This window comes from Elephas maximus, chromosome 16 (genome assembly GCF_024166365.1).
Source record: "Elephas maximus indicus isolate mEleMax1 chromosome 16, mEleMax1 primary haplotype, whole genome shotgun sequence".
In the NCBI taxonomy this organism is placed as follows: Eukaryota; Metazoa; Chordata; class Mammalia; order Proboscidea; family Elephantidae; genus Elephas; species Elephas maximus.
In genome coordinates, this window is record NC_064834.1 from 73,177,380 (window position 1) to 73,185,457 (window position 8,078).

The 8,078-nt window shown below is 44.7% G+C and overlaps 1 long non-coding RNA gene across 1 annotated transcript; it reads right to left on the minus strand.

The window, feature by feature from the left end:
- Positions 1 to 6,556: 6,556 nt before the first annotated feature.
- Positions 6,557 to 7,985, minus strand: LOC126059268 (uncharacterized). Its single transcript, XR_007513408.1, has 2 exons — positions 7,500 to 7,985; positions 6,557 to 7,194 (listed from the first exon to the last, which is right to left on the minus strand). It is a non-coding gene; the product is annotated as an uncharacterized LOC126059268 (long non-coding RNA).
- Positions 7,986 to 8,078: the final 93 nt, after the last annotated feature.

Consider the following 8,078-nt stretch of genomic DNA (forward strand, 5'->3'; position numbering starts at 1 on the left):
AATGTGAATATATCAAACTAAAAGAAAAAAAATGAAAACTATCAACATCATTATATGATAAAGTTAGTGCACTTCAGTAAAACATTTAAGGAAAAAGCATGTGAAAAGAATGTTTTTGCTTTTATACACACATTGAATGTGTTAAGTGGGGAAACGCTTCTCTATTTTTTGGACAAAACAAAACATTTTGAAAGAAAGAATTTCAAGCAAATGGATTTTGAAAACTGTACTAATGTGTATCAAAATTACAAATAGCTAAAGTGAAAATTAAAGATAAGGAGAAGAGTACAACCTCTTAAGACAAGGAAGAAAAGTGTGCTTTGCTAGATTTTAATGAAATATAAAGGAATTTATTAATATCTCTTACCTTCTTCTAAACTAGTGGATCTTGTTCTTCACTGGAAAAAATTTACAGACAAAAAAAAGAACAAAAAAGGCAAAAATGTAAAGGACAGACATGCTCTAAGAACAGTCGCAATGCAGAGAATGCACTCACACACAGTACCAATGCAGAGGAAGTGGAAGGCTGAGCCTTCATCTCTGACTCTTGTACTTGGAATTATACCCAGCTTTTGCATCTGGACTTCCTCATATTCAGGTTGCAATACCATTGCTGGTGCCTCTACGCCTTTAATTGAAGGAGGTTCTTGTCTTTCACTGGTCAAGAATGAATAGGTGAGGCATGGAGAATTTTCCACACCAGCAAAGCTTTATTGAAGAGGCGCGCAAGCAGAGATGAGGAGGGCCTAGGCAACGCTCACCCCCGTCTCCCAGAACAAAGGTTTGCATGGGTTTTTAAAGGTTTTTGCAGGAGTGATAGATTTGTTTATTCATAGGTATAGGCGAGCTTTTCCAGCAAGTGGCCTGTCTGGGTGGGGCTATGTTAACTGCGGTGCACGCACAGCAGCTTTCTAAGATGGCACCTGTCCCGAAGGCTTCTGGGGTTCATAGCAGGAGTTATTATGGGGTGTCGAGCCTGGGCACTCCCTCCTATGGTGCTGGTTCAATTCTCGGGTACTTGCATCAGGCAGAAGTCATCTGTCGGTCACTTTTGTCACCTTGCGGATGTCTGCGCATGCTCCAGGGACCAGATCGGGTTGGTCCTTCTGAAAAACATCTTACAAGGGAGTACAGTGTTCTTTCCTTATCGCACATTCTAGGATAGGTGTTTGTAAGTGAGTTGCAAGTGCTCCTTGCCTAGGGGCTCAGTCCCTGTTTCTTCCCTATCTCAATACCAACAATTTCTTGATTCCGTCTGCGTCTCGCAGGTTCCGGCCTACAGAGGATATTTATGTAGTATTAGGTTGAAACCAAAAAAAGCCAAACCCATTGCCATCAAGTCGATTCCTACCCATAGTGACCACAATTGTTTTAGTGGAAAATATTTGTTTTCCTTCTCTGACAGATTTCTACTTTACGCAGGTTCCGGGTTCCTCAGGTTTTACTGAATTACAACAATGGAGACTCCACTCCAGACTGCTTCAGCCAGCGTTGGACTCTCTCTCCACCCCCAACTCCTGACACCCCACAGTTTTCTTCCTGGGAGGAGCAGAATGTCAGCATTTTAATACTGACCTGGACTAAGTCCCAGGCAAGTGCAGTCAGTCAATATGGAGGCTTCCCTTCCTTTTTCTGCCCAACCCCCACTCATGGAGCACTGAGACTACTGGGGCCCAGATAGGCCTTGCCCCAGCTCATAATGTGGTGGTTCCAAGCCAGGAGAGGCAAGCCAAGAGGACCTAGGCTACTGCCCCCTCCTCCACCAAAAGGAAGTGTAACTCAGAGACAGGCTTGCTGTTGTCTCCACCACCAGCTCCACAGTGCTGGCTCAGAGATTTTACCTGGGGAGAAAAGTGACCATAAAACAGATCACTCCTGATCTCTTCCCAAAGAACTGACTTCACTTGCAACAGAGTATGGAGACGCTTAAGTCACAAGATAGTCTCAAGAACAGTGAAGACTGTGGTGAAAGGCAACTAGGAGGAGATTTGTGGTTCTGATGAAAGATACCACCTAGGCTGTAGGCTGGCTTGTCTGCAGGAGAGAACTGGAATAAATGAGACACCTGGAAGGAGCCGTCCTGTGGTCAGAAAAAGTATCAAACACTGACCTCAAAAACTATTTCTTCGAAGGAGCCACAAGGATTAATTTGCATAGGAATTTATGCCCCAAGGCATTGTTGCCAATTAGTGGGGTTTAATAGCTGAATCTTCATCAGTAAGTATTTCAAGTCCTCTTCACTTTCAGCAAGCAAAGTTGTGTCATCTGCATATCACAGGTTGTTATTTAGTCTTCTTTCAATCCTGATGCTGTGTTCTTCTTCATATTGTCCAGTTTCTCAGATTATTTGCTCAGCATACAGACTGAATAAGTATGGTGAAAGGATACCACCCTGACACACCCCTTTCCTGACTTTAAACCAGTTTCACCTTGTTCTGTTGGTACGACTGCCTCTTTGTCTATGTACAGGCTGTTCATGAGCACAATTAAGCATTCTGGAATTCCTGTTCTTCACAATGTTATCCATAACTTGTTATGATCTGCACAGTCAAGTGCCTTGGCATAGTCAATAAAACACAGGGAAACACGTTTCTGGAATTGATTAAGATCAAAGACTATAGCTTTCAGTATGGATTACACCTCACATAAAGAAAACTAAAGTCATCAGAACTGGACCAAAAAGTAACATCATGCTAAATGGAGAAAAGATTGATGTTGTCCAGGATTTCATTTTACTTGAATCCAAAATCAATGCCCACAGAAGCAGCAGTCAAGAAATCAAAGGACACATTGCACTGAGCAAATCTGCTGCAAAAGAACTTTTTAAAGTACTAAAAAGCAAAGATGTCACCTTGAGGGCTAAGGTGCGCCTAACCCAAGCCATGGTGTTTTTAATCGCCTCATATGCCTACAAAAGCTAGACAATGAATAATGAAGATGGACGAAGAATGAACCCATTTAAATTATGGTGTTGGTGAAGAACATTGAATATACATACCATGGACTGCCAGAAGAACAAACAAATCTGTCTTGGACGAAGTACAATCAGAATGCTCCTTAGAAGCAAGGATGGCGAGACATCATCTCACGTACTTTGGACATGTTATCAGGAGGGACCAGTCCCTGGAGAAGGACATCATGCTAGAGGGTCATCGAAAAAGAGGAAGATCTTCAATGAGGTAGATTGACACCGTGGATGTAACCATGGGTTCAAGCATAACAACAATCATAAAGATGGAGCTTGCCTGCTAACCAAAAAGTCAGGGGTTCAAAAACACCAGCAGATCCGTGGGAGAAAGATGAGGCAGGCTGCTTCTGTAAAGATTTACAACCCTGTGGGGCAGTTCTACGGAACTGACTAGATGGCAGTGGGGTTTGATCTGGTTTGGGGTGAAGCCTGGGAATTTGCATTTCTAACAATCTCCCAGCTGAGGCAGATGGTGCTGATCTGATAGCATCACACTGAAGTGAAGCTGTTAGAGCCCAAAGCAGAGACTCTCCAATTTCAGCCTGTTTGATAATACCCCTGAAATCTTCTGAAATGATGATTCAAGGACCACTCCTCCCTCTGGTCTGACTCATTAGATCTGGGTTGGGGCTGTAGGACTTTCATTTTTAAAAAGTTCTCAGGTGGTGTGGCAAAAAAAAAAAAAAAAATTGTGCAGCAAATGAGAATCACTGACCTAGTTTGTCAAACCCAAAAACTCAAACCCACTGCCATTGAGTTAATTCCCTATAGGACAGAGTAGAACTGCCCCATGGAGTTTCCAAGGAGTGCCTGGCAGATTTGAACTGCCCACCTCTTGGTTAGCAGCCGTAGCACTTTACCACTACACAAGCAGGGTTTCCCTAGTTTGTCAGGTAACCAGATATTACATAGTTCTGCATTCACAGCACCTAAATTCCATTGCAACCCAAAGCAGAATGCCTGTGTTAGGAAAGCTCCGCTCCGGTTTCTTTTCAAGACCCAGATCTAATCATGTCATTCTCCTGCTTACACCTCCTAGATAGTTCTCCACTGGCTCCGTGATGCCAACAAATCTCCTGAGTGGTGATCCTCTATGAACCCGGACAGAATTTTTTTTTTTTAAAGCATTGTCAGGGGACAGCCCCAGCAAGGGAAGACCCTCATGGTGCATCCTGGCAGATAATCCAAAGAACTGATACATAATCCTTTACAGGTTCATACATTCAGGGAAATTTACTGACATGGGCAAGCAGCTGCTCTCCAGTGGCGGCCGGCTGGAGTATTTTCTGCAACCACCTAGCAAGGGACCCAAGCTCATATACCGTTCCAGCTGGGACCAAGGCTCATTTTCTCCCACATCCTTGGGCAGTCAGTGTTCCCAGGGACTTCATGTCCAGGCCCAGATGTTTTCCTTCTTGTTGCTAAGGCATTCCTCCGCCTTGGCCGCTGGCCCAGTCATGTCACTCCTCGCCTTGTACCTTAGCCCAAGTCCCTCCCGAATCCATCCCCAGCATGCTTTGGGGAAGAGCAAAGCTGATTCCATTAGGGAGGGGATGCATATAGCTGAATAGCATTACTCTACAACCATCTGAAGGGCTCATGAGTAGTCTACATAAAAGAACATACTTGGGCTCTGAGAGGGGACCAGCAAATAGATCGATCTCTGGTAAGGGTGTGGGAAGGAGAAACTAGTGAAGGGGGGCGGGACAGGAAGCCACAGGATGGAATACTGGAGATGACGAATGGCCAAGCCTGCAGGGATTTAGTAAAGGAGCATCCATTCTCCAAGGCCCGTCATACCAAGAAGCAACATGCAAAGTAGTTAAGACCAGGACTGCAGGAGTCATAGCAACTGGAGTTAGGGCCCTAGGTTCTCTTCTTACCGCTGACCAGGTACCCGAAATTCTTTGGCCTGTTTTCTTATTTGCAAAATGGTATTAAAATAGCCAACTTACATGGTGGTTGTGAGGATTAAATGAGAAAAAAGTTACAGATTCAAGCAGTCTGGCACATGGCAACATTTCAATAGATGGTAGCTGTCATTGCCACTGGTAAGAGTTAATATGCTGAAGTTTATAAAAACCCACTGCCATCAAGTTGATTCCGACTTATAGTGACCCTATAGGACAGGGTAAAACTGCCCCATAGGGTTTCCAAGGCTGAAACCTTTACAGAAGCAGGCTTCCACATCTTTCTCTCAAGGGGCAGCTGGTGGGTTTGAACTGCTGACCTTTCGGTTAGCAGCCAAGCAGTTAATCACTGTGTCACTGCTTAATACATCCCCAACAGTCGGACTTGTCGATTGCATCATCGTTACTTCTGGCAACTTAACGATTAGATTACTTAACTGTCCACTGGGGTTGTCATGACATAAAAAGGGTAGAACGTAGGCCTGCCAAAATTATACTTGTTTTTATATTCCTTCAGATGAATTTTTCTTTTAAAATAAAACCCAATATTATTTTACACTCGGTGCTTTTGATTACTTCTTAGTTGAAGCAAGAAACCATTTTCTTGTTGCTACTAATAAAAAAATTTTTTTTCAAAGTAAAAATGCAAGTAACACATACTTCCATAAAATTTTATTTCAAACATTTAGACAGTATTAAAGATCATAAAAGGAAGAAGTCTCTGCACCACCTGGTACCAATCTCCAGAGGTAACTACTGTTCATAATTGTTTGTCTAACCTTCCAGAAATGTTGCATGCTCTTTGGTTTTATACAAATTGTTCTACTATGAATTATAATCAATAACTTGCATTGTCTCTTAATGCAACATGCAAATCTTTCAATAGTGCTGCATATAGGCCTACTTCCTTCTTTTTAAGGGCTTTGTAGGAACCATGTTTTATTGACTAGACACTTAAAAGTGATTCTAGTTTTGCTATTACAGGCAATGCCAGACAAACTCCCTTGTACATATAGCTATTTATTGCTACAGCTATTGAAACAGCTGAGTCAATCACCCATGCTGGAGTTCCGAGAGATTGTGCCGACCTACTTCCAAAGAAACTGCGGCTACTGGCCCTCTCACCTCCAGTGTATGAGAGTGTCTCTCTTCCCAGAGCCTCACCGCTCTGGGTATTAACAAGCCACAGAGTCTAAGTAATCCGTTAGCTTTTTATGTAATAGGAATATAAGTATATGGAATAGCTCCACACAGTAAATGATGCCATTATATGCTTTCAAGGACCCTGGGAGGAAGTTATGATTCCCCTCTGAACAGATGTAGGGACCACAGTCAGTCAGAGAATGGCCCAAATCCCAGCTCCCCTTGCCATTATCCCTATGACCTTGAGCAGCTTTCCTGTACCTGGAATGGACATGTTCATGCCTACCTGGAAGGGATGCTTTCAGGATTAATGAGGCATAATAAGAAAGCGGCTAGAAACTCGCCCAGAACTCCATAACCATGTACTTATCCGTATTATGAAGAAAAATGCCAGACAGTCAGAGAACAGATGTCAACTCAGACACCTCCTATTACTTGCTGATCCAGGTAGATATGAGTGGGTACAGTTAAGATGCTGGGTGGCATTTTACATCCACTGGAAGTCTCAAGACGCATGACAGAAAAAACAGGCAAGTGAGAGCTCCATCTGCTGTTATTTTGGTTCATTTTCTGAGGTAGTACAGGGAGGGAGGAGAACTACAGCCCTGGTTCTGATACTTACCAGCAATGAGAACTCAAGAAAGTTCCTAAAACTCTAAGCTATCCAGTCTGCTCAGACCCATGGCAATCTTATGTATAAGAGAACGAAAGAACTGCCTAGTCTTGTGCCATTGTATTGATGGTAAAATAGCAGTGCTAAGACAAAAAATAGGCCGTGGGAGAGCAAAAATTCTATTTTCTAGAGACAGTACCACCGTAAGTCCAAGGGTGAGAACTCTTTTGAAGATTGATGACATTCCAGTTTGCTTTCAATCTAATTTCCAATACTGTTTCAAAAGGCAGGATTGACAGGGAAGGAGAGGGAGGTGTGCCATCTACCTTATTAGAGAGTCTGGAAAGTTCCATCTCCCTCTGGTTTTTCTCCATTCAACACTTAAAGGTCCTTCAAGTCCAAGTTGGCTTCTACCTCAACAGGCCTTGTTTCCGCTCGCTCTTCCGCTCGCTCTTCAAGTCCAGGTTGGCTTCTACCTCAACAGGCCTTGCTTCTGCTCGCTCTTCCCAGTGCCAGAACAGATCCTGCAGCGCCACATATCTTTCTTCACTTTCAGACTTCTGTAACGAAAGGCATCCAACCCTGCATACCCAGGGTACTTCAGTCTGAGAGAACGAGGTCAGCCCCGTTTCCACCCAGCCATTTGGTCAGTCCTGGATGAGCTAAGATGGTGATGACCACGAAGGTTTCCAAAGGCTATAACCCATTGCCATCAAATTGATTCTGACGCAGAGCGACCCTATAGGACAGAGTAGAACCACCCCATAGAGTCTCCAAGGAGCACCTGGTCCGGCAAGCCTCAAATCTTCATCAGACACCACCCACCATGGCCCCAATACCACCCAGTCAGTGACATCGTTCATACCTCCTCATGTTAAGGCCACACTGCCAGCATCCACCTCAACTCAACTGTTAGAATGTCTGTGGAAGGAGAGAGGCTAAGTCCAGAAGTGGGGGGGAATGGGGTAAGGGTGAGGAGTCAGAATAACCCAAACGAGGCAGCCAGGTGTGCTCTTCCTGCCCCATACGAGGCAGAGGTGACGTCCTGCGGGTCGCACACTCCTCTGGCTCCAGGTGGGAAAGTCTCTTGCAGTCCACTCCAGACGGTCAGGAGGAAGTCTTGCACGTCACGTGGACCGACAAGACCACAACGACCTAACGACTGACGCTTCTCATGGGACCAACACTCCCGAACCGCTCAGCAACGGTCGTCCACACGACCCGTTGTTTTCTCCCAGGTCAACGTCGAAAAAACGACCACGTTTCAGCGCACACCGCACAGCGCGTGCGCACAGCCGCCGGTGGCAGGCCCAGTCGCTGTCATTGCGCATGCTCGTTCCTTCACTTTTCCCCCCCACTCCCGGCAGGTTTTGACCCCCATTCCTCAATCTGGATATTATGCGCATGCGTGTCTCCTGCTGCTGGCTTCCTCCTGCACGAAAGA